Source organism: Hyaena hyaena, unplaced genomic scaffold (genome assembly GCF_003009895.1).
Source record: "Hyaena hyaena isolate Hyena2069 unplaced genomic scaffold, ASM300989v1 scaffold_522, whole genome shotgun sequence".
Lineage (NCBI taxonomy): Eukaryota > Metazoa > Chordata > Mammalia > Carnivora > Hyaenidae > Hyaena > Hyaena hyaena.
The window spans coordinates 238,698-266,314 of NW_024081156.1; the positions used below are offsets into that span (position 1 = coordinate 238,698).

The 27,617-nt window shown below is 38.4% G+C and overlaps 1 long non-coding RNA gene across 5 annotated transcripts in view; it reads left to right on the plus strand.

Annotated features, from left to right (window-relative positions):
• Window positions 1-279: 279 nt before the first annotated feature.
• Window positions 280-27,617, plus strand: part of LOC120247452 — a 119,017-nt gene continuing 91,679 nt past the window's right edge. For 3 of the 5 annotated variants that reach the window (XR_005532315.1, XR_005532313.1, XR_005532312.1), the window contains exons 1-4: window positions 280-410; window positions 3,811-3,935; window positions 5,002-5,056; window positions 8,857-8,914. This is a non-coding gene — a long non-coding RNA (uncharacterized LOC120247452). The remainder of the gene's footprint in view (window positions 411-3,810; window positions 3,936-5,001; window positions 5,057-8,856; window positions 8,915-27,617) is intronic. The other 2 variants (XR_005532316.1, XR_005532314.1) reach the window with 2 other exon arrangements.

Below are 27,617 nucleotides of genomic sequence, written 5' to 3' on the forward strand. Positions count from 1 at the left end.
GACTTGAGAATCAGCTTCAAGGTAGAGATAAAAACTTTTTATTGGTTCAACTATTTACCTGGTGATACCATCCTTCCGGTCATTGCTATTACTGTTTGGCTAAAGAGTTGAAAGTTTTCAAAGACTGCTTGTATCAGAATCACTTAGGAACATTTGTTAAAAGTACAGATACCTAGGTCCTGTCTACACTTACTAAATCTGAATCTTTTGCACATTAAAAGTTTTAAGAACTACTGAGTGTCCACAGGGCATATAGTACTTTTTTTTTTTTAGGCTACAGACAGGCTACCTTCATAATTCCTTTTGATGCTGTCCTTAAGAGCTGCACTAATGGATGAGGTCAATCCTAAGGGCTTTTGCCCTTAAGAAGCACTTCACTTGACCTTCTGCGCCACTGCCAGTAGTTTTGGGTGAGTAGGTTTCTATTACCATTAGTGTCCTTTTTTATGCTCCTTGTTCTCTTTTCTTTTGTGTTGGAACAAGTGAAATGAAGATCAAAAGAAGTTCAGAAAAAGGAACAAAGGAGGAGTGACAGTGGACAAACACTGGAAATAAAAGGCAGACACAAGATTTGGGAAAAGTTTGGGATGGACAGAATGTATCATTTGATAAATAGTAAGGATCTGCTGGGTACAAGGCATTGTGCTAGGTTTTGGGGATTCAGCAAGGAATATCTGCTTTCCCAAGGAATTTACCTGCACATGCGTGTGTGTGTGTGTGTGTGTGTGTGTAGGTTATTACACAGTATAAATCAGTGAGCAGCATAGTTTCAGACAGAGATAAAGCTTATGAAGACAAAACAGGATGATAGGATGGTGGGATATTTGTGTGTGTGTGTGTGTGTATGGTGTGTTACTTTAAACTGGGTTGTCAGGGTGATCAGAAGATAACATTTGAGCTGCTCCTGAATGTTAAGGAGTCAGCTATGGAAAAGTCTGGGGTCAGAGCATTCCAAGACCAGGAAATAGCCGTAAGGTTGTTAACCAGGGTCTGGGATATTATGACTTGGACTCAGTGGGAAGGAGCTTGGTATAACTGGGGACAAGAATGAAGGGCTGTGAGATTCCTGGAAGGAGATGAAGTTGGGGAGGTAGGCAAGGGCCATATTTTATAGGCCATGGTTAGGGGGGTTATGGGGACTTGAGGCCTATGATGGGGAGGTGGATTTTATTACAAGTACTTTTATTAAAAGTGAGCTTTTGGAGATCTTTGGGCAGGAGAATGACTCATCTATTTTACATTTCTGAGAGATTGGTGGGGGAAGCGTGTAACAGCAAAGAAACTCTGATTGGAGGCTGTAATCCAGAGGAAAGACATGAGAACTAGTGTAAAGATTAGGAATCTATTGTGTAGGTGGGTCTGACAGGGCTTGCTGATGAACTGTTGCTTTGACGATCTATTTCTTGAAGTGTATTCTCTCCAAATTTTTTTTTCATGAGTTCACAGCGATGTAGTGATGGGTGAGACTGACAAAGCTTAAATCTCACCTCTTGTCCACATCTAACTATTAAATTTAGGAATGGGCAAGACACACAGAACCATGAGTAGAGCTAAATTTCTTTTAAAATTATTAATTAATCAGGAGCTATGAAAAGAATTGGAAAAGCCCTCAAGCGCGCGCACACACACACACACACACACTCATACACACACACACACACACACACACACACCCCTTTTAACTCCACCTCAGTTCTCTAATCTCTTCATTCTTTGGGAATAGGCTTATATTTTGTCTTTTTCCCTGGCCTTCCTCTTTATGAGGACTTCTTTTCCTTAATTCACACAAAAAATTACATTCTGATTTTTTTTCTCAATTCCTTCTCAGGATTCATTTTGTCCATCTATTTTGATCATACTGGGGCTTGGTCAGAAGAGCACAAAAGTGTTGACATTCTCAAATGCTCAGAGTTCCTAGCCTGCAGTTGTCTGTTTGTTTAAAGGCGGGCAGGAAGGTTTCTTTTTTCCCAGTAGCTCTTGCCGCCTTATTCCTAGATCTGTCTTTTATGTTAGTATAGAACATGGTAACTAAATTGCTAAAATTTTTTCCCTGCTTTTAGACTAACTTACTTATACTAATTATATTTGAATATTTGGGGTTTATATGTGCCTGGCTAGCTCAGTCGGTAGAGCATGAGACTCTTGAATATTTGGGGTTTATTTTGTGGTTTTCCTTTCAGTTCTTAGAAAATGTTAGCCCATATTTCTCATCTATTATCATGAATGAGTGTCAGGTTATAAAAAAAAAAGAATACGTTTGAAATCAGAAGAGCTGGTTCTAGGCATGGCTTTCCTACTAACTAACTAACTAACTGTGTGATTGAGCAAATCACTTGACCTCACTAGATCCTAGTTTCTTAGTGGTTCTGGGATATGATCTCTAAGATTCCTTCCAGCGTCTCATTGGCTCAACATGGATGATGGAGACAGTTATAAGGATAATTCAAAACAAAACCATGTATTTTGTTTTACTTATCTAAAATTATTACACCATAACTCTCTTCCATTATTACACCATAGCTCTTTCCATCTCCACTAACATCTTAAAAGTAACTCTACTCCACTCTACTCTGATTTAACTTTTTGTGGTTATCTGAAATCAAATCATTTGAATGTATTGGCTGTTCAGTTAAATATGCTAACCTCAGGAATTTTTAGTGTTCAGGTTAGACTTTCAGTATGCACATGCCTCCCCTCCCCTCCCCCCTCCCCCCCGCCAATTGCAGGGTTTTTATTGTGTGATAAAAGCTATAGGACATTGTTTTCTAACTATGTGATTTCTATAGACCACTGCATGTAGCACTGAGATGGAGAAGGACTTAAAACTGGTTCGTTTTTTTCTCTTCCTTGCCAGTGTCGTATTTCAGGCAATGGGAGGCAAGGGAGAAAGAAGTTAAAAATTAGGAGCATGAAGAGAGAAGGTTGGGGGGGGAGAGGTGTGGCTTTTGCAATAAAAGAAAATGAATAAAGAAGCTTTTGCTATGCTCAGTCTGAAGCACTGCCAAAGGCCAGGTATTACTATTTTTGGAGGTGATTTAAGAGAACACTCCCCTACCAATTTCATATTAGAGAGGTTTTCCTCTTCTTCTTGAGGGAGTGCAATTATGAGAACCAAAATAGTTCTGAACTGTAAATTAAATCCAAACACCTTTTACCTCTCTTAATTAACTTTTCCCCCCAATTTCATGCTTCTTGTTTTTCTTTCCCTTTTTCCCCCTCTAAGAAGACATCAGCTGTCTCCACCTCCTCCGCTTCCCCATCTGTCCTTTTCCTCTTGGCTGAAAGAAAGATTTTTACTTTATATTTATTTTAATTAATGGATTTGAATCACAAGTGGTGAAACAGTTGATGTTCATCTTCAAGAGGCAGTAAAAGGGAAAATCATCTTCTCTAACTTGGCAGAAAAGAACTGTATGTTCATTGCTGCTGCGTGCCTGAGAAATGCCTGCGAAAGGGGAAGGGGAAGAAGGTTCCAGAGTTCTGTGTTGGTGCAGGGAACAGATATCCTGTCCCAGGATTAAGAGAAGTGAAGATAGGAAAAACTCAAGAATGAAATGGTACTTTCTTGGGAAATGTCTTTCTCAAAGAATGCATAGTAAATATTGCTTGATGGTTTATGATCCAACCAATTGGGGATCAAATTCCCTAGGAACAAAACACATCCCAGGGCTGATTGACTGATTTGAAATAAATAGGTATGGTATCATACATTTCCTTGGAGAAGTGAAATGCTATAAGCCTTCTTTTAAAAAGTCACTCAGCAAAGAAACAAATGCCAAAAACCTTGTCTAACTAGATGCTCTATTAAAGCATTTTAGAGAAAGCATGAAAAGTGACAGTATAATTCAAAAGCGGAACAGTGGAATCAAGGAAGAAAGCACCTGAGAGGATACCAGTTCTTGTCCTGGTTCTAGGAACCCGCTGTGTGACTTTGGGTAGGTCATTTCACTTCTTGGAACCTCTGTTCCCTTATTTATAAAGTGAAGAATTTAGTTCCCATGGTTTACCACTTTCCTTCCAGCTTAAAAAAAACTATGAATTTTAAAAATTATAATTACATGACAATAGGTATTATAATATCATACTGTGAAATACTGCAGAGCATCACAAAAGATACTTTTAAAATGCATTTTTAAAAGCAGCATGTGAAAAGAACACTCAGTAACATGCATACAATGATATTTGACTTCTCCTTTGTACCTGTGTTGTCTCTATGTACAGCAGATTATATAGACACTTCCTGAATATAAATCATTGAATAAAATGAACAAAACTTTTGCTTAAATAATATTTATAAGTATTACTAAGTTTCCACAGTATTTTTTAAGGAAAACTTAAAAAAAATTCTAAACATAAATTATTATGCACCAAGAGTGCTATGTATTGCTATTGGAAAAAGCAAAACACTCCTTGAGTTAACTGCACATTTCCACAGGACCTGCTGAGGTAATTGACAACCAACATCATAGCGGGAGAATTCCTCTAAGGCAGCAGAACTTTAGTTTAATTAGATAATTAGCCCTGGTCAGCCTATAATGAATGCACAGGCAATTAGCAATGAATTTGAGCTGCTAAAACCTATTTTTCCTCTTTTGTGTTTCTTTCCTTTCATTAACAATTCTAACTACTGAACAATTTATATCTTCACACTAACAATCAACTTTATTATCATCAAACTCTTTGCAAGCGATAAAGCAATGAGACCTGACTGTTGGTTGCACAACATTAAGTGATTATGTTAAGTAATGCCATTTATTTCTCTAGCCATCCCACTGCTATATTGTGTGAAACAAATAGGGGTTTTGAAAGCAGTGCACACTCCTTGATTTTGACGATTGCTTTATTTGTCAAATCCAAGCAACTAGTAAGATATGTACCGTAATTTGGAGTTCTTTCTCAGTGGCTTTGAGTAGACTTGAATGAAAAGAAACCGTTCCATAAATCTACCTAAAACAAGACCCTCAAAAAAGGGCTTTTTTTTTTTTTTTTTTTTTTTTTTAGTGGTTTGGAAATTCTTCTCTTTGGAAGACCTTGCAGGTGCTTGAGATGCTTTTCAGTAAGTGAAAGTCCTCGCTTTGCCCTCTTTTCCACAGTTTTCAATCTCATGGATGACAGAAGGAACCATATGGTTTTTCCTTACATCCCTCTACTTCAAGTCATCTTCATCCACCTGACATTTCTTGGGGTGGGGGGACGGGGAATCACAGAAAAAGGAAGAAGAGAAGGGAGTGATAAAGTTATGAGAGTTTTCAGGTGTGGAAAAGCAGAAGTTACCAAAGTGTGCAGGTCCTAAGAATGTTACTAAAGTATAGATGTCAAGAAGACATTTGGGATGCTTTGGTTCAGGGCATATAAACTGAAACATCCATTACATTTCAATCAGAAATGGGTTTTGAAAAATGGACATTAAATATTTCTATGGGCAGATTATACATCTACAAAGAGATATCCTTTGCCATACCAGAAACCATTTTGATTCTATTCAAGTTTATGGAATCCTTAATATACAGAGTGTTCTTATAAGCATTGCTGTTCTACTTATTAATAATCTAACAAGATTTGGGGAATTAAACCCAAAGTTAAAAAATTAGTGAGCTAGTTGATAGCAGTTTTACTAACCATTTGAATAAATATATTGCTTACTTTTAAGCAGAACTAAAAATGTATAAACAGAAATTTTCTTGTGATTGGAATAGGAGCATTGGCTTATAATTTCTTATCTTGAGACTTCCCATCTGGCTGGTCTTGGAAATAATTTTTTTCTTTCTCTCCCCAGCAATAACTAGCAATTAAGAGTTTCAGAAATGCCAATTTTAATCAAAACTCTTATTTCCAAAATAGAAAAACTTACATGAACTATATAAAGCCTCTTCATTTTATTCAATTGACTCTTTTGAAAAAGTAATTTAAAAGCCAGAATTAAGATGTTACAGAAATGTTAAGAAAATAGTCTTCCCAAATAATGGTCAATTTTACTCTTATCATGGTATAGTAATTTCACTGGCATTAATGTTTACACCCACTAGATATCAACTGAATAACAGTTAGTTCATATAAAGCAGGTTTTCTCAAATTTAGCACTATTGACGTTTTGGATTGTATAATTCATTGCTGTAGGGGTAGTATTGTGCAACATCCCTAGTCTCTACCCTCTAGATGACAGTAGCACCAACTGTCCCCCACTCCCTCCCACCCTGGGATAACTGTAAATATCTCCAGATGTTGACTAGTCCCCAGGCTAGGGGGCAGAGTCACCCCAGGTTGATAATCAATGATGTAAAACAAGACCGTGGCAATTTCTTCCATTTCACCATGAAAAAAATGAAGTGTGTTGAATTTGAATATCCTAGATAGTGTTTAGTAAGTGAAATCTTAGTAGAGATAAAACAAATGAGAGCCTTGTTGATCTTCCAGTTTGGAGTGGTTTCGGGGGCACTGAAAGAACATTCTTGCTCCCAGATTCTACTTGGCTTTTCCAAATGGCCTGCTGTAGTATTGGAAGTTTGCACTCTTATTTGCTCCTTCTGTAAAACTGTAAATATTTCTAAGAGGATCATTTTTTACATTGAAACTTTAGTTTCTAGCTAAAAACTAACATGTTATTAACATATACCTACCTAACTTTTTCTTTATGAAAAAGTTCCTTTAGGAAGAGGACCCCGAAGAAAATTTCCTCAGGAATTGAGAGCTCATAGGTGCATGGCAAGCAGGCACCACATGTGGGAAAAGGAAGGTTGAAAGGGAGGTGGGAAGCACTAAAAAGATCCTTTAGACCACATTTTTAATGGGTCACCCTGAGTTACTCTTGCCTTGTTTCAGATTGCTCTTTCTACTACTCCTTGTATCTTTAAATCCCCATCCTCTCCTTTTTACATTAATCTAAAATTTTAAAAAGTTTATTTTTATTTTTATTTTTTATTTATTTATTTTTTTAACATTTTTTATTTATTTCTAGGAGAGAGAGAGACAGCGTGAGCAGGGGAGGGTCAGAGAGAGAGGGAGATACAGACTCTGAAATAGGCTCCAGGCTCTGAGCTGGCAGTCAGCACAGAGCCCGACGCGGGGCTCGAACCCACAAACGGCGAGATCATGACCTAAGCGAAAGTTGTACGCTTAACCGACTAAGCCACCCAGGCGCCCCTATTTATTTATTTTTAGAGAAAGAGAGCAGGTGCAAGTACGTGTGTGAGCATGAAGGGGGGCGGGGGGAGGGAGAGAATCCCAAGCAGACCTCGAGCTGCCAGTGTAGAGCCCGACTTGCAGCTCGAACTCATGAACTGTGAGATCATGACCTGAGCCTACATCCAGAGTGGACACTTAACCCAGGTGTGGTACCATTCTCTCCCCTCCCCCTGCACACACCTTTTTATAATGCAGCAAAGATTCTAGTAGATTGTATGGTAGTTGTTTTTTAAATGTGCTTTCTTCACCACTTTGTATTGGGTATTCCAGGTTAATTCTGAAAAGTTAGGAGTAAATGAAATCTAAAAGTCCAGAGAAGGATTGACTACCTTATCTGACATCTAAACCATATTATCTATGCTGATACAGGAGATCCAAGCCAGGTGAAGCCTGCTTTTTCTCCATTGTCTAACGCATCAGTGACAGGCAGTTTCAGACCTAATAAGGTGGCTGCCTGGACCTTCTAGCACCACTCAGTGGGGACCATAATGGATGGCCCTGCTTGTACAACTCACAACCTCTCATAAGTAGGTGTTCAGGCTGATGTTCAGCTAAACAAAACAAAACAAAAAACCCAACACTTTCTAATGATTAAAGTAATGCTCTGTTAAAAGGAGCTTTCTAAAACACGGGAGAGACATGGAGACCCGAAGGCCAGCATGCTGAACCTGATCCCAGGGTATTTGCCTAAAAGCCTTAGTGTAGTTCCCCACACTGAGCTTCCACGTAGCTCTAGTATTTCAGTTATTCATGCTGGGTATTTGTCTGGTTGGCTTTTCTTAGGGAATTACTGTATCATGGCACTTGGACCATGACCAAACTTCTAAGTATAGGTTCTGTGTATTTTTGTTTTTCCCATCCAGTGTCACTTGCCTCTTCATTTCCTGATTTCTTCCTAAAGTGAGGAGGCCAGAATACATCACAGATTACAGCTGGATTTAGACAACAGGCATCTGCTTTGCAGGAACTTGCACAGAGCCTGATTTATTTATATAAACATTTTACTGCTCACTATGTAAGATTATGGATTCCTTGACTAGTTACTGATCTTATATCTTCTAGTGGTTAATCCAGCATGCTTTCAAAAGTTGAACTGAACATCGATGTAAAATAAAGTATTCTTGTTTATTCATGAGTTTTTATATTCAGGCTGTAGAGTTTAACATTTTGCGTTGACCTGACTGACAAGTTTCATGTTTGTCCCTTTTGACATAATTTTTCCAATCTAGCATTATGTTTTTACCTTTCACCTCGCAGCTCAAGATTTTCCTACAAGGTTTCATATAGACGTAGGGTTTTTATTATTGATAATAATAACAATAGTACTTAACACTGAAGGCCATATGAGTGTTCACCTTTGAGTAATTTGCTTTAGCCCTTTTTCTCCTTAAGATATAGGGATCTATGAAAATGATCCCAATCCTGCTTGCAAATGCTGTTGTCTATTTCCCTTAAGGTTTTGTTTGTTTTTTGCAATACTAGACATTTCCAACTCTAATAGGTATGCATGATCTCATAGAGTGAAAATTACAAGGTCAAACACAGAATGAAAGTTTAAATTGTTCCAAAAGAATAAAATTCTTAGTGGATTTTAGGAATTCTAGGAAAAAGATCCTTAATGATTCTGAATTCATGTTATCTTTACTTAAATTACCACTTATTCTTTATTTTTAGCTATCTTGGCCCCTATTTATTCAGACAGACATTTGTAAACTACTACCAGCAGACAAAGGTGAGTAGAAATCCAAGGACAGGGTATGAAAACTAATGTCCACATGCAGGACAGTAAGCATCGTGTCACCCAACTCTCCTTAGGTAATGTTTCCCGGAGCGAACACAGTGTAGAGGTACTTACTACAGAAAGTGTCTGCTGTTGTTAGCAAACAACCACAAGACACCGCTGACTAGGACAAGTGCTCTCTTACTGTCTTGAACTCCATAGATTTTGCAGCAATTCCCTGAGTTATATTACTGATAGAAAGTACTTTACTTAATAAGTTGTTAACCAAAGCAACTTCCTAGAAACATTTTATAAAACAACGTTAGATGGAAATATATTTGTTTTAAGATTTTGCACAGTTTAGTTCCATGAGAAACTCACAGCTTCAAGCTGTGTGTCTTATTGGAGTTGATGAATATGGTCACCAAACCCCTATGAGGTAAAGTGGCAGAAGCCCCAGAGCTCCGCCAAAGGGTGGGAATCCAACATGGTGCCACTGGGGCCATTTTCTCACTGTTGGGGCAGGGATGGGAGGAGGAATTCATGTATTGGCTTATACATTTCTTGGGGACAAAGACTACATACATCTAATTGACATATTTTTAGTAGAATTTAGAATGGTACCATGAATAACTTAGCACACGTTAATGACTGAGGGACTTCCTCCTTTTGAACTTTTTAAATCAAGGCACATTCTGGAATATACTCTTGGAAGGAATGGTAATTGGGGATTTCCTGGGGAAGTGAGGACGCACTGCAAAGGAGGAAAGAAAATCTGGTGCAGAGAACTGCTTTAACATGTAATTTGCCCAAGTGATAGAGGAATAGATTCTGAATTGCTTTCCTCCTTTTCTATTAAAAAAAGGGGGAGGATAAAGTCTATTTTAGATTTTTGAATATCAGGTATGGAGCATTAAAATGAATGGTCAAAGAAATAAGTCAATCTAAGAATTTGTGATTAAAGGGGCACCTGAGTGACTCAGTTGGTTAAGTGTCTGACTCTTGGTTTCTGCTCAGGTCATGATGTTGTGGCTCTTGAGTTGGGCTCTGTGCTAACATCACAGAGCCTGCTTGGGATCCTCCCTCTCCTTCTCTCTCTCTTACTCCTCTGCTCATGTTCTCTCTCTCTCTCTCTCAAAAAAAAAAAAAAAAAAAGAAAACATAAACTTTAAAAAGAATATTTAAAAAAAAGAATTTGTGATTAGTGAAAGCACTGTCACTTCTCCTCCTCTTTCTTCCCTGACATGGGGAGTACTTTAGGCAGCATGTGTGACCCTGGCTGCAGACATTGGCCAAGACAAGGGCACTTTGGATCCATGTATGTATTGCTAGAAAGCAAGCTTTACCTGAAGCCCGGAAAGGCTTCCACGAGGAGACTGCCCCTACCGCTCACATCTTCAGCTGATCCTTTGGGTTCCACAGGGAAGCTGGCCCTCTCCTGGATCCTTGTATTGATTAGTCAGGTGTTCTGGGAAGGCTGCCCCAAATGGCCAGCAGTGGACACTGGAAGAACTGAGCCCCAACCATGACAACTTTGATTTCCTAAGAGACTTTATCTAATTAGTATAAGGTATACTACCTCGAAAGACAAGTGAAGTGCCAGGAAGTATCACCATGTAAATGGGCACATTAACCATGGGGGAGACCTTAGAAATTCTTGGATTTCAGTTATCACACATCATGAGAGCTGGATGTGGTTTTGGAGATAATATCCTGGAAGGGCATTTGGCTCTGGAAGTCAGCTTAGGGGAAACCTTCGCCTAATAATTTTCCTGTATCCGGCAGATGAACTTGGTTATGCTGTAACTGTGGACTGTTCTCCCATTCACCTTTCTCCTACCTAAGTACCCGCCTCTCTCTCTCTCACGCACACACACACAAACACACACACACAGAGAAATGTTTGCTTTATCTCACTCTTGGCTCAACATTTGGCATATTTCTTCTAGAAACCCTCTTCTCATTTTGGTTTTAGTGCCACCATTCTCTTCTGACCTTCAGTCTTTGCTCCTTCTGGATCTCCTCAGTGCTTCCTGTCCTCTGCTTAAATTGTACTGTTTGGTTCAGAGGTCTTTCCTTGCCCTATCCTGGGTGAATGCCGGTCTTCTTTACCTCTTCCTCCTTAGCCGAATGTGTTGTTTTTGTTGTTTTTAATTTTAATGTTTATTTTTGAGACAGAGACAGAGCATGAGCAAGGGAGGGGCAGAGCGAGAAGGAGACACAGAATCTGAAACAAAGCCCAATGTGTTTAATCCTTTGTCTTCCTCTCCTCATATTCCAGTGTTCCCCAAACTCCTCTTCTTATGCAAGGGCCCCTTGGTTTTCCAGAACTAATCCTGTGGGAATATAATTTGCTAAGTCATTCTGCTAACTTTTATTAAATAACCGATTTGTGAAAATACTGTACCAAACTGTAGGAAGATAAGGGACATACATCCCTCATGGTGGAAAGATTATAGTCTACTCAAGACAGGACACACAGGGGCTAGAATGAAAACAGCAGCAGGTTCGGGAGATTTGGATAGTATCTGTTACACATTAATAAAGACAGGTAAGGGCTCACAAAATACATTGAAGTCAGCCCGAGGCAAGATGTGTTAGAAAAAGCTTTCTGAGGATGTGCAGCCTGACCCAGATCTCTAAGAAAGAATTGGGGACAACTTGATGGAAAGGGGAGAGCATAGGACAAACCCGGCAGACAAACTCAGGGGGAAGGCCCAGCCTGGATCCTCCCACTGGTCTGTACGTAGAAGAGTCCCACATTTATCTGTTTGACTTTGTGTGTATCTTGTATCCCATAGAGGAATGGAGTCTGACTTGCTTAATGGAATTCTCTCCAACAATCTGGTAATCCTGCCCGAACTTTCCCATAAGAGCATCTCTTCTTTTCTAGCTTCTCTACCAATACAGTCAGCAATGTGTGTTCTCTTCCACACAGGCTTTTGCTCTCCTTTTCAGGGAATCCCACAGCAATGCACTGTGGCTGAAGGCCAGACAGGCAGCAGATCCTGGTTTGTCACGTTTTCTTTTTAAATGTACAAAATATACGAAGTGGACTTTCGGTAGTGGTGCAGTTTTCTTGCTCTAAAACTAAAAGAGAATTTTCTGCCTAAATGAACAGGATTAAAATGAATTTTGCATTTAGCCATAGTCTCACTGTATGTCTTTAGTCCATCATAAAGAATGTTGGAAGCCTGGTGGATGCAGCTATTTTTACCTTGGCCCTTTGCCATCCAGCTTCTAATTATTTAGTTCACAAAGTATGCTACATACTGCAATGTTTATTTTGTCTGCAGAGATAGTTGATAGTAAGAACTTGATAGTTCTTACTAGTTGTGGAATATTTAGCTTAGCAGGTGACTTGTTTAGGATGGTCGAATCACATTGGCATTGCCAAAAATACTGTTACAAGGATAATAGATTTATATAGCATCTGACTTCTAGTGCTTCCAGATGTAGGATTTGGGATTCTGCTTAGATTTCTCAGAAGGAGTGGAGATAAGGAGGATGGGGGGTGTGGATAAAACAAATCATTTTATACAATGTAGGTAATTAAAAAGATGCTCAGAGTGCAAAGTAAAGCTCTTGGTAGACTTTTCAAAGTTACTGATTTTACTCATACCAAGTTGTTTTGAAATAAAGAGGTGGTCCTTGGGTGTAGCAGCTCCCTGGGAGTCAGAAGAAAGATGAAGTTATATATCAATCAGAAAAAGTAAGTAATAATTCCTTTTTTATAATTGTGATTTATAGTCTGGTACTGTTCTCTAATAATAGCATGGACTTAGAAATTTTGTTCTTTAAGTTGTTTAGTTAATCTTAGTGATGACAGTTTTTCCTATTTACATGCTTCATTTGCCAGGTACTACTGGGAAATGAAATTCCCCTCACAAGAACATTTATTAGAAAATCCACTAATTAAAAATAAGAAAATCCACCACTGATTTGGTCATTCATTCAACAAGACTGTCTTTACCCACTCATTCCATGTGTTAGGTAGTCTTCTATGGGGGAATGATAGAATAGTGGCCAGACAGGCAAGTCTGTTTGCGTAGAGCTTACATTCTAGAAGGGGAAAATAGATAAAGAAAACAAAGGGACAAGATAATTTCAAAACACCCTGAGTACTAAGATAAAGATCACATAGTGACTGTGACTGGAGGACTGCTTAATCTGGAAACTAAGAGAAACTCTCTTGGTGAATGTAGCTTTTGAGAGGGACATGAAGGACAGGAAGGAGCCAGTCATCCGAAGATCTGGGTAAAAAAATCCTGGCAGAGGTTATAAGGCTGGATATAAGCTCTGGTAGCTTGTATAAACTAGTTATGGGGTATACTTCTGTAGTGTACATTAAAGATATTTTTTTAGTCAATAATTCATACCTCCTCTCCTTCATACTTGCTGTCTTTTCCTGGTGGTGATGTTATTCTGTTGGCCATCTCAGTGGGTCATTCTCAGAGAATCCCTCTATCCCTTCTTCTTGGTAGAGCCCAAGAAGAACTAAAGCAGTCCCAGATAGACAGATTTATAAATTGATAGACTCGCTTAAACACACATTACAAATAGAGCTGAGGAAGCAAAGAGGAAGCTATAGGTTCTTAGAGTGCTAACCTGTGTGGGTCCCATTCCTTTCTCCTTTCCTGGATTTTAAACTTCAGCACTGATGTGTGGGTCCACATGTTTGGAGTCAACGTTTTCTATCTCCTGTCTCCCTGTCTTCTCATGCCAGTTCTTTAGCCAGGCGGTTTCCTTTGTTAGTTTTTAGACAAAGTGACTTACTTCTGGTTCTTTGTCCCAACTGGTAATAGTTAAGATGAGTAGACCCATACAAGCTGCTTCTGTTTCATGCTTTTGGACTATAAGTAGACATAGTCTTGAGTACATGTAGATTCTATTCCAGAGTTTTCTTCTCTTCTGGTGTGTTAAGGGGCTGTTACCATGAAAGATATTTAAAAGGACCTGGTGACTTGAGGAGTGTCATATTTTAATCCATAAAAGGTGAGCAAATTTATTCCAGAATTCACTGGCATTTTCCAGTGAAACGTTTGTGAATGAAAGCTATTCGGAAGTTTGTTCAAGACCTTTGATATGTGGTAAATATTTGAGCATTGCCTGCTACTAAGATTTCTTCAATATTTTAAAGAAATATGGATCTGTCTCTTCTGATGATGCTACCAGAGTATTGGACACTTGTGATAAAAGAGCAAATTGATCAAGGAGGTGTGTATATGTGAGTCAATGAATATAAATTATCTTTTACTTTGAAAACAGTACCTAGTCACTATTTCACAACTGAAAATCCCCCTCTCTTTCACACCCCCTAGTCAGGCATCTCTTCTATTTAATATTTAAAATAAAATAGTTTAGCTCTCCAGGGGCCTTGGGACTTCCCCAGTGCTACAGGTTGTGATGTGTCTTTTCACACATTTGGGCTGGGGAAACCCCACACTGGGCAAGAGGCCAATTTTAGACCCAGCAGCTCATTAAGGGGATTCAGAATCTGAGGAGCCGCAGAGAGACAATTAGAGGAAGGAGACAAATACAGGGAATCAATAGCTGAAGCTGGCACTCTGACCAAGTTAACAGTTATTATCTTAATATCTTAGAGGCATGGGGATTGGTGAATGCGGCAGTGTGGAGATTGGGAAAAGATATTAGTTTACATATGTAAAGGGAATTTCATGGGTAACAATCTTGGGGAGAAGATAAGGCCATTTATTTTAAATGACTCAAAGAGACAGTATATGAACTGTGAGAGAAAATCATTCTCAACACCTCATGGTCATGCACACTTAGGAACAAAAACCAACTCTAATTATGGAAGGAACTCTTGGAAAACATCTGGTTTATCTTCTGACTCTGACTCCAGGTGCAGGAACATCCTTCAGGGGCTCCCTGACTGATGGTCACCTGACTTCCATCTGGCCCTTGTGGTTCTGGAGTGCCCATTGCTGGACATATGTTGGTGACACAGCCATTCCTTGGCTAGATAGTGCAGTTGGTAAGAAAGTTCTCGTGTCAAGATGACATTGCCTTCTTCTAATCTGCAGCCAGGGTTCTTCCTTTGACATACAACATGTCTTCTCTCCTTTTCTCATGACTTATTCCAAGTATTTGAAGACAATTAACCATCTTATAATTTCTAAGTTTTCTCCATGCTAAGCATGTCAATGTTTCAGCTCCTTTCATATTTATAGCCCTCGCTGTTCTAGTCATCCTTCTCTAGAATCATTTAGTTTGTGGAGATCTTCATGAAACCCAGGGCAGGAAGTGGGACATAATCCTCTGGATAGGGTCACTTCAGGTTAAGACTGTTTGTCTTTTTATGGCACAGGATGTGGTTTATCTTGGTAAATGCGCCAGCTTGAAAAGAATGTATATATTGCTGTTGTTGGGTGAAGTAGTCTATAGGTGTCTGATACATACAGTTGATTAATGGTGTTGTTGAGTTCAACTATGTCCTTAACTAATTTTCTGTCTGCTGGATCTGTCCATTTCTGATAGAGGGGTGTTAAAGTCTTTGAGAGTGGGTTCATCTCAAAGTTTTGCCTTGTAGTTTGATGCTGTGTTGTTAAGCACATACATGTTAAAGATTGTTATGTCTTCTTGGAGAATTGACCCTTTTGTCATATGTAATGACCTTCTGTATCCCTGATTACTTTCCTTGCTTTGAAGTTACACTGTCTGAAATTAACATAGCTACTTCTGTTATATTTTGATTAGTGACAACATGTGTATTTTTCTCTATCCATATACTTTGAATCTATATGTCTTTATATTTAAAGTGGGTTTCTTGTAGATAACATATAGTTGGGTTTTGTGTGTAAGCCATTCTGATAATCTCCTTTAATTGGTACATTTAGACCACTGATGTTTAAAGTGATTATTGATATAGTTGGATTAGTATCTATCATAGTTGTTACTGTTTTTTATTTGTTGCCCTATTCGTTGTTCCTATTTTTGTCTTCGACTCTTTTTCTGCTTTTTGTGGTTAAAATTGAGCATTTTATAGAATTTCATTTTATGTCCTTTCTTAGCATTTCATTTATACTTCATTTTTTAGCAATTGCCTTACAGATTCCAGTATACGTGTACAGCTAATACAAGCCCACTTTTAAATAATGCTATACCATTTCACAGGTAGTATGACTACCTTACAATAGCAAAAGAATCCTAATTCCTCTCTCTCATTCCTTATACATTGGATACATAAGCATACATAATTGAATATATAATTAATATATTATTATTTTGAATAAACTGTTATCTCTTAGGTCAGTGAAGAATAAAAAAATAAAAGCTCTTATATTATCTTCACTTTCCTTTTTTGATGCTCTTCCGTTCTTTATAGATAGATCTTAGTGTCTGACCTATATATTTTCCTTCTCTCTAAGAACTTCATTTAATATTTCCTGTAATGCAGGCATGACTTACTGGCAACAGATTTCCTCAGTTTTTGTTTTTCTGAGAAGGTCTTTATCTCTCCTTCATTTCTGAGAGAGAATTTAACAGGGTACGGGATTCTAGGTTGGTGGTATTGTTCCCTCAATACTTTAAAATATGTTACTCCACTCTCTTGTTGCTTGCATGGTTTCTGACAAGAAGTTGGGTATAATTCTTACCTTTTATCCTCTATAGGTAAAGTGATTTTCTCCTCTGGCTTCTTTCAGAAATTTTCTTTATCTTTGATTTTCTATAATTTAAAATGATATGACTGTGTGTGTGTGGTGTTTTTTTTTCTCATTTTTTTTCTGTTTGAAATTTATGCTGCTTAGGATTCTTTGAGCTTCCTGGATCTGTGGTTTCATGTGTGAGATTAACTTGGGGAAAATTCTGTCACTGTTGTTTCAAATATTTCTTCTGTTTCTTTCTTTCTTCTTCTGGTATTCCCATCACACATTTATTACACGTTTTTAGTTGTTTCCCAGTCCTTGGAAATCCCCCGCCCCCCAGTTTTGGAGGTTTCTTTTCCTTTTTCTTTTTTTCTTTTGAGAGATGCACAGAGAGAGCAAGTGAGCGAGAGAGAGAGAGAGAGAGAGCGAGTGAGCAGGGGCTGAGGGAGAGAGACAGAGAGAATCTTAAGCAGACTCCCTGCTTAGTGTGGATGCCCAAAATGGGGCTCGATCCCATGACACTGGGATCGTGACCTGAGCCAAAATCAAGAGTTGGATGCTTAACTGATAGAGGCACCCAAAGTGCCCCTGGAGGTTTCTATTAAGATATCCTCAAGCTTATGGGGCACCTGGGTGGCTCCGTCACTTAAGTGTCTGACTTCAGTTCAGGTCATGATCTCATAGTTCATTGGTTTGAGGCTGCATCACAGTCTGTGCTGACAGCTCAGAACATGGAGACTGCTTTGGCTTCTGTGTCTCGCTCTGTCTCTGCCCCTCCCTTGCTCATGGTCTGTCTCTGTCTCTCAAAATAAATAAATGTTTAAAAATTAAAAAAAAAAGATATCCTCAAGCTTAGAGGTTCTTTCCTCAGCCATGTCCAGTCTACTAATAAGCCCATGAAAGGCATTCTTTTTTTTTCTGTTACACTGTTTTTGCTCTAAAGCATTTCTTTTTGGTTTTTAGGATTTCCACCTCTCTGCTTAAATTGCCCATCTGTTCTTACATGTGATCTACTTTATCTAGCATAGCTCTTAGCATATTAATCATGGTTGTTTTAAATTCTTGGTCTGATAATTCCAATACCCTTACATGTCTGATTCTAATGCTAACTTTATTTCTTCAAATTATGTTTTTTGCCTACTAAAAGGCAAATACTAAATACTAAATGCCTTGGAACTTTTTCTTGATAACTGCATATGATATACTGGGTCAAAGAAACTGCTGTAAATAGGCATTAGTATTGTGGTGGTGATGTGTAGGGAGAGGGGAAGTGATCTGTAGTCAGAGATTAGGTCTCAGTCATCTAGTGAGCCCATGTTTCTAGACACTGAACTTCACAAGTGTTTCTCAGTTTTTTCCTACCCCCTTAGATGGGATGGGATGATTAGAGTAGGCTAGACTTGGGTATTTTCCCCAGGCCAGTGAAACTTTAATAATAATCCATAAGGTTGGGGTCTGGTTAACTAGTTTCTCCTGAGCGCTGGCCTTATTAAGAAGCACAGAGTGCTCTGGTGTATTTCTGAATCGTTCCTTTCTTCCTCCCTCTCTCTCCAGTCCTGGGACAGTGGTTTACCCTATGCTCTCCTACCCCTTAAAGATCCAAGAAGAGTTGTTGATTTTTCAGTCTGTTCATCTTTTTACTTATTGTTAGGATGGAGTGATGACTTCTAAACTCTTTACATATGGAATCGGAAACTGGAAGTTTATTTGCCTTTTTTAGATACTAATACTTCCATGGTGGCTTATATTGAACTTGTCAAGTAAGATTTACTTGTTGTTGTTATTTATTTGTTAATTTGTTTTAATATAAACTATTATAAGCCAGCTTCTTCTCACACTATATCTGCAGTGAAAAATTATTGTGTTCATATTTTATATGTATTAAATATGTATATATTAACATTTAATATATAACATTAAATATGTATATATTAACATATTTAATACATATAAAATATGATGTTGAATTCTAGATGAATTTTTAAATTTCCCTTTCTAGCATTATGAAGTGTAGATCTGATAAACATGTTTGCTGTTTCTACCCCAAGTCATTAATACAGATGTGTCGACGGTGGGGGCATTCAACACACAACAGGTGCTATTCAGTCCACTATTTGCTATGGTTGTTAAACCACCCAGCTCTTTTATATTCTCTGGGCTGTTACCAGCACGCTGCTACATTCTTCCAACTTGTCTACAAAGCTATCACTAGTAGTGTTAAAATGCTTTGCATGGAGTGAAAATACACGGTCTCCATTGTGTTTCCCAGTCTAATTGTATATTAAAGATGAATTTTGTGACTTTGTGGATTCTATTGGTCCTTTTCTGAGCCCAAATTCCTTTAGTGACCATCCCTTTATTCTTTAAGTGTTCTAAGAAAACATCAGGACATAACCCAAGTTATTGTCTTTACTTCCCCATCATGCTTAGTTTTCTGATGTTAGGCAAGTCAATTTATCTCTTTTACCCTCTATTTTTTTAAACATTTTATTTTATTTTTTTAAATATTTTTATTTATTTCTAGGAGAGAGAGAGAGACAGCGTGAGCAAGGGAGGGTCAGAGAGTCACAGGAGTCACAGACTGAAATAGGCTCCAGGCTCTGAGCTGGCAGTCAGCACAGAGCTCGACGCGGGGCTCGAACCCACGAACCGCGAGATCATGACCTAAGCGAAAGTTGGATGCTTAACCGACTAAGCCACCCAGGCGCCCCTACCCTCTATTTTTTTAAACCTGTAAAATTATAACCTTGATTGTTTTTAGAATTTTATAATTTGGATTCATCTATTTAACACCCTATTCTAGAATTTTTCTAGAAACAATGTAGTTTCTAGATTTCCACTTTTTCCTCTACTGTACATTCCTTTGAAATCAAAGGCTTTGATCTATCCTCAGTCTTTCTCCTTGATTTCTTAAATGTCACTGACTATGGTTCTTTGATTACATTTGGAATGTTTTTTACTTTGTGTGTGTATGGTGGGAGAGATGCGTGGGGGATAATCCTCATTTAAGTTAGTAGTTACTTTCTAACATCTCTCTTACTTCAGTGCCCTCTATGTTGTTGTTGTTGTTTTCAAAGTTTTTATTTAAATTCCAGTTAGTATACATTATATTAGTTTCAGGTGTACAATATAGTCATTCAACACTTCCATACATCACCCAGTGCTCATCAAACAAGTACATTCTTTAATCCCCATCACTTCTTTCACTCATCCCCCCATCCTCCTCTGTAGTTAAGAGGCTGTTTCCTGGTTTGCCTCTCCTTCTCTTTTCTCCCCCTTTGCTTGTTTGTTTTGTTTCTTAACTTCTACACATGAGTGAAATCATATGGCATTTGTCTTTGTCTGACTGACTTATTTTATTTAACATTATACTCTCTAGCTCCATCATGTTGCAAATGGCAAGATTCTGTTCTTTTTTTTTATGGCTGAATAATACTCCATTGTATATATTTACCACATCTTCTTTATCCATTCATCCTTCAGTGGACATTTGGGGTGTTTCCATAATTTGGCTACTATAGATAATGCTGCGATAAACATTAGAGTGCATGTGTCCCTTTGAATTAGTATTATTGTATTCTTTGGGTAAATAGCTAGTAGTGCAATTGCTGGATCATAGGGTAGTTCTATTTTTAATTTTCTGAGGAACCTCCATACTGTTTTTCAGAGTGGCTGCACCAGTTTGCATTCCCATCAACAGTGTAAGAGGGTTCTCCCTTTCTCTGCATCCTTGCCAACACCTGTTGTTTCTCGTGCTGTTGATTTTAGCCATTTTGACAGGTGTGAGGTGATATCTCACTGTAGTTTTGTTTTGCATTTCTCTGATGATGAGTGATATTGAGCATCTTTTCATGTGTCTGTTAGCCATCTGGATGTCTTCTTTTGAAAAGTATCTCTTCACATCATCTGTCATTTTCTAATTGGATTATTCTTTTTTGGGGTGTTGAGTTTTATAAATTCTTTCTAGGTTTTGGATACTAATCCTTTATCAGATATGTCATTTGCAAATATCTTCTCCCATTGCATAAGTTGCCTCATAGTTTTGTTGTTTTCTTTGTTGTGCAGAAGCTTTTTGTTTTGATATAGTCCCAATAATTTATTTTTGCTTTTATTTTTCTTGCCTCAGAAGACATATCGAGCAAGAAGGTTCTATGGCCAATGTCAAAAAGGTTACTGTGTTATCTTCTAGGATTTTTATGGTTTCAGGTCATTTAGTAGGCTCTTAATGGTAACGGCTTTATCTTTTCCAATTTGAAAATTGTTCTTTTTGGTGAATAAGTGAATGTAAAACAGCAGTAACCTAAGTTGGTAAGTAACCTTACTCACTAAATTATACTTCAAAAGATTGTTGGCTACTTCAGTCTCCTCACAATTTCTCTTAAACTCTACCCACCCACCAACAAACAGAAGAAACCTTTAAATGATAAAGGTGCACCACTATCGAGGATATTCTAAAGAACTTGCTGAACTTAATGGAGGACCATGGAAGAGAAGAAGGGGAAAAATAGTGGGGGAGAGGGAGGGAGGCAAATCATGAGAGACTCTTGAATGCTGAGAACAAACTGAGGGCTCATGGGGGTGGGGGGAGGGGAAGGGAGGTGACGGGCATGGAGGAGGGGGCACTTGTGGGGATGAGCACTGGGTGTTATATGGAAACCAACTTGACAGTAAACTATTTTTTTTTTTTTAAAAGAACTGGCTGAAGGATCTGAAGGAAATGACGAAAGAGTTCTTCATGTTTTAAACAATAGCAGCATCGTTAAGATAAATGTATACTTTCCAAACTACCTACCTAGAACCCTTTCTAGGTTGAACAGTTTTGTTATGTTTGTTTAAAACCCAGTGACGGTGCTTTCCATTGATCCCCCAGAGCATCCTGAGCTATGGTTACTGACCGGTCTTTTACTTGGTCTGGAAAACAGCACTTGATTGTTAGGAGCAGGTTTAGTTTCCACTGTGCTTTTGACTGAATCAGTTCTGACCTCAGTCATTTGATCTGAAGGTGTCACTGAACAGATTGGGCCTTAATTGGCTTCCTTGGGAACCAGTCCCTTCCTGGACTGCATGATTCTAGGTATCTTTGACAATTTCATTTGGTTTTAGAAGATTTTGGTCTAAAAAACAGATTTGAAGTATAAATACGAAATCCTAAGTTTTAGAAGTGCATGGGAAACTGTCATAAAGATGTAAATAAAGTGGTTTGCCCCATCTAGTTTGGGAGTCTTATCGGAAGTCCTTCTGATCCTGAGTCTTGCTAAGGCCCTGGAGGCATGATATACTTGGTTCAAAAATTTTCAGTGTCCCCTTGGCACAGTAGAAAGTATTTATTTAGAGTCCTTTTAGGATGTTGTCCTCGTGCAAAAAGGAGTAGGTAAGGGGGCATTTTTATAGTAACCCTGAAATGGGGTTCAGAGAAGGCATGGTCACTGGCCATCAGAATAGTTTAGCTCTAGGAGGCCTGGGTATTAAAGATGATACATGATTTTCTTTTGCAAGATTTTCTTATATAACAAGCAGGATCTGGGCACCACAACTTTGTTTCTGGAAAAGAAAGAGTATGTGTGTCAGTTGATATTTTAGATACTTCACTCCATTTTAAATCATTTCTATAAAAAAGATAATTTATGATTAAATCTTTAATGGAACCAAATACTATTTTTCCAATTTATAATATATATCTGTGTCTGGATATATTTTATATATGTTCACAGTTTTTTCATCTGTCTGTATAATTTGTGCACAAGACATATTATGTCTTAGTTTATAGGAACAAAAGCCCCAAATTATAGCCATTTTTACAGTCAAATCACTTTTTTTGGTCAAACGATTTTATGCTTTTCATAATTCTTCTCCTTTAAGCTTCTGATGCTCCTTTGCCTGTGCCTTTAGGAGCAGTACTGTGTCCCCTTTTACAATTACTGAGGGTCCTCCTTATGGGCTGTTGTGGTGGCTGAGGGAAAATAGAGGGTCTTTAAGTGGTGAACCTGAAGAGCCTGAAAACCTTCTTACACCACGACTGAGGTTGGATTTCCTGACCACGTGGATTTCAGAATATCTGGTTATGCTAAGGCTGATATAGCAGCATGGAGTACCATGATAAATCAGCTTGAGCTTATCAAAGAGCTGCATAGCGCCTGACAGATAACTGGGAATTGATAAGAGCTTGATGCTACTGATGGTTAAACAAGCTTATTAATGTAAATTTAGAACCTGGGACACAATGCTAATAGGGATAGTACTGTATCAGTGAGAATGCTTTGGGCTCACAAACTGTTAAGTCTCTTAAATAAGGAAGGGTTTACAATCTCACATCATAAAATGCCTAGAGGTAGGGCAGTTTCAGGGTTGGTCAATTCAGTGTTTCAACAATGGTATCATGACATTAGTTTCTCTTTTGCTATTCTCAACATGTTGGCCTTTTCCTAATTTATTCCTTCATGGTTGCAAGATGGGTGCAGGCATCTTATCCTCATCTGTTTTCTTTGAAATGAAGAAAAGGACAGTTTCTCAATTTGTGTCTTATGAAGGAAGAAAACTTTTCCTAGAGGATCCTTAGCAGACATCCCCTCATGAATCATTGGCCAGAATTATTTTGCATCCTCATTCGTAAACCAATTACTGATTTAGGAAGTAGAAATATTATGATTGGGTTAGATTAAGACTCACCCCTAGACATTAGAAGAGGTATCATCATTGAGTACATAGTCATACAGAGGGTGATAAAGAACAGGGTTTAATTAACAAAGGAGAACTGGGGCAAATTTTTGTAGGCTCGGCCACCAACGTAGTCTGTTACAAGTGCTTTCTCTTTGAACAGTATACCTCTTATCTCACTTAATAAAACGATTCTAGGACACCGGAAGTGAAAAGGTGATGCATTTTCTGCCATGCCATCATTGGAAATGATTTAGAAGAACTCTGCAATAAAAATAGAAGTAATATTTCTGCTTCTCTGTAGCATCAAAAGGAATATCTTAAGATTTTCATCAAGATAGAAAATAAAAGTGAGGAAACACTGAAGACTATTCCTTGACTACTCAGCTACCGTTTTCACCCTCTTGTCTTTTTCCTCCTTGCTGATGAAACTTGACTTCTTCTGGCAGTATTGTACTGACTGCTGGGGCTGAATCATGATTATCCAGGCTGATCACTGTAGTCTTATGACCAGATGCACACATTTCCAGCTTGCCTTGATGGCAGTATAGCCATATGATATAGTTCTTGTCAACAGTTAGAAATCCAGTGGAGGTGAGGCTTCTAGGAAAGCCTTTGTGTCCTTGATGAAAAGGACAAGTGTTAGAAGAAGGCTAACTGGGCCCTCCCCTTCCCTCTTCTTCCTGCCATAAATGTAAATGTGATGTCAGGTGCTATAGCGGCTCTCTTGACAAGATAGGATAGCAGTCATGGGGAAAAAAAGTCATGTTAGCAAATGGTAGAAAAAAAAGAGAAAAAAAGAGAAAATCACGAGTCACAAGACCAAGCCTGGAACTACCTACTTTCAAATTTCTGGTTATGTGAGATAACTTAAGGGCCTTGTTGCTTAAATGACTGGAGTTGGGTATTCCATTACTTGCAACTTAATGCATACTAACTGGCACAAAAGCAATGAAGAGTCTCTTATGTCGTTTCTAAGCTATCCTCTCACCTCTCTCCCCCCAACTCCCTTCCATTTTAGTTTTACTTTGACTCTGGCTTCAGACAGCCTGAATAACTTGCCCATAGCTATATACCTTTAACACTTTAGGATCTACTCAATGCTCTACTTATATACGTTTAACACTTTAGGATCTACTCAATGCTCTACTTCCTTTCTATACCCCTTCATGTTTTCTTTCCCATTAAGATTTCAAACTCCTTCAGAACAGACTCTGGGCCTCTTACTCTTTTGGTGTTGATTCCTGTACTCAATGTAGAGGGGTTCTCAGTGACTGGAAAATAAACAAATACTGTGACTTTGTTTCTTTATCTCAGCCAGTATGGAGGGAAGTAAGCAAATGACTTATTTTCCAAAGATACAAACTTACCACCTTTGTAGTCTCTAAACTGGAAAACAGAAAGCCTGGAATATCCTGTGGAGATTGTTTCAGATTACATCTCTAATCCTAGGAAGTGGACATTATTTGAATTTTGGTTACATATCAATATTTTTATTCTTTATGAACAACTTAGATGCAGGATAGGGTCTGTAACCATCCTGTAATGGTTAGATTGTAACAGAGCATTTTAGGGAAGCACCCCCATCTATTTGAGTTCTAGTTGGCAAATGTGGAATAAGGGAACTTCTTAGTTTAAGGAAGATCGCCAATGGACATTGTTCCTTTGGGGGTGGTTGGATTGCTACAGTGAAAAAATTCCCTATCATGAGTTTGTCAGTTTCAGGGGATTTTGGTCGTGATTCAGTGAAGTGGAACTTTTCAGTTGAAATGGGAATCTCATGGCCTTTGTGCATCTTTGCTTATAGCCAGGGTGGCACCTTGGGGGTATTGAAGCCCCTCACTAGCTTTGCACATGTCCCTGCTTATGTCATATGGCTCTTACTGGGTCACCTTTTCGTCCAAAGCCTCCGCTGCTGTTTATTTCTCTACAAGCACAAGTGTTTTTTGTGGCCGCGAGATCTAACTCCAATACAGTGCTTTATACTGACGACTGTGGGTTTTCCTTAAGGTAACTGTGGGTGGCCCTTCCATTTATTTTCTTGCTTCCTTTTTGTTTCTGTAAATTCTGCCCTCTACTTTCCCCTGAAGCACATGCTGTTCATGTAATCTGAATGGCCATTTAGAGGAAAGATCAGAAGTTTGTTGTTTCATTACCAACATAAATCAAAACTTTGTGTTCGCACTGCAATCCGAGTGAGTCCAGGAATAGCTTTGGGATTGCTAAGTGTCTGGAGAGCACTGACTACACAGACATGTTTTGAAGCTGGCTATAATAGTTTCTACAGCTGTTAACAGTTCATAGAAGAATGGCAGCATTATATATCAGTGTTTAAAATGTGCATGACTTGCATTGCACAGAAGTCAGATTGGGATAGAATCAGATTTTTTTTCTGAATCTTGGCCAGGAAAGTCTTTAATAACTAGAGAAATTCTTTTCACTGCTGAAATCAACATGAAGGACATTGTGTTATTATAATTGCTTATAGCTCACCATGAAAGTTGTCTTTGTATGAGTGGATGTACGGGCTGTTCTGTTTTGTTTTTATTTATTCTGCATTCTTTATTCTAATGTCCTTTCCTTTTTCCTGACCAGAAAGATTGTTATTGAGCCCTTCACAAAGCTGAAATAATGCAGTGTGTTAAAAAAAATGTTAACAATTCAAAGAAGTTATAAAAATTTATAAGTTGGCTAAATGCTTGAGAAATTTCTGCATATTTTAATATAAATAGGTAATGCAAATATTTGTTCTTTGCATTGAGAGGTGAGTCTCTGTTTTCTGAAAGGCCCTGCTATTTAAATTAGATTTACTTTATTGTATTGAAATAAGGACAGTTTCCATTTTGAATGATGGCAAAGATTAAATATCATGGTTGTTATCAAATACAAAAAAAAATCCTTAGTAAGTTAGATTTATTACTGAATCATAGGGTTAAAAAAATTTCAAGAAATCAGTAGGAATTGCTTTATGATTATAATTCCCATGATGGAAACTTGCTCAAGAATTTTCTTGAGATTTCCTAGTTGAGTCTCAGATTTTGCATATGACAAGAACTATCTGGACCACCTCTGTGGTTAACAGTAAAGCCTGGTCCACCAAAGCTTTACTGTTTCCTTAAAGACCAAAGTGACAGACGTAGTTCAAGGTAGGAGTGAGAGAGTTATCTTGGCCGAATATGTATAAGTAAAGGAAAATAAATTGAGTAAAAATTAGAAAGAAAACAAATTATGAGAGAGCTGTTTCTAGAACATCAAGATACACACATTTTGGATGATTATGGATCAGAGATCTTTGCAGAAGTATTTAGATCTAAGGTCTGAGGCCTTTGATCTTTCTGAAGGAGTACACCAAGGCTCACCCATTGGGAAGCCAGAGGCAGCCGGGTGGTGCCACACAGGGGAAAGCCAAGCTGGCGGAGTCAGTTTCCGGAGGTGAAGTTGAGAGGCCTCAGGAGTCATGTTCTAGGCCTTGGATGCCCAGCATCACGGACACTGGCAGTGGGCTGCTCCTCCACGAGCCATGAAGGCTGTTGGATCAACTTGAAGGTCTGAGAAAAGCTCAGAACCAAACCTCACCATTGTCAGCTCCTCATCTACCACCAAATGCTTTGGCAAATATCCACTGCGATGAGAGAGGGAAACAAGAAAATATGGAGGAAGACTTCAGGGTGAAGGGAGTGTCTCCCACAAACTTTATACACCAGCCTCACAGTTTTACTCAGGATTTGGCTGCCATCCCCCCATGTCTTCACACTCATGGCATAAGGTCACATGCATCACCTGGGAAGCCAGCCTGTACCTTCCCCTTGACCTAACTAAGGACACATCTGGAGGAGTTTACCGTTTCCTGGGAAAAGGAATTAAATTGATGTTTTCCAGGGAGAACTGCAATGAAATTTCATGAACTTCATGAGAATTCATGAAAACATTCTCCAACTAAGAAGCCCTACTTGATTGAGAAATAAGATTAATGGCTGACATTTTTTGTTGACTGCTTATGATGTGCCAAGCACTGTATCATCTTGTTTAAAAACAGAGATGCCAGTGGGTAGGAAATGTAAATGTAGTTTGATGGAAGGTGAAGCCATAGGCCAGAGGTGAACTAGAAAATAAATAGAAAAAGTAGACTTAAGTCTGGGTTTCTCTAGACACTGAGAATCCTTGGTAAATACCACCCACCCCCCATTCAAACCTGGTTTTGTTATAAAATAAGAATAAAAACGAGTCTGGAATATACAATTCAGATTTCTCAGTCAGGAAATGGCTCTAGAGCAGTGATTTTTTTTTTTTTTTTTGGTCTTTTCGACGTCACAGAACTCTGGGGAGCTGAGAAGTGAGTACTGTGGGCTATCTCTCAAGAAAGATACACACACATATGTGCAGGCAAATGGTTACACACAACTTCTAGTGTTGCCAGCTCTTGGAGCCAGTTTTTTTAGGTTGATGGAATG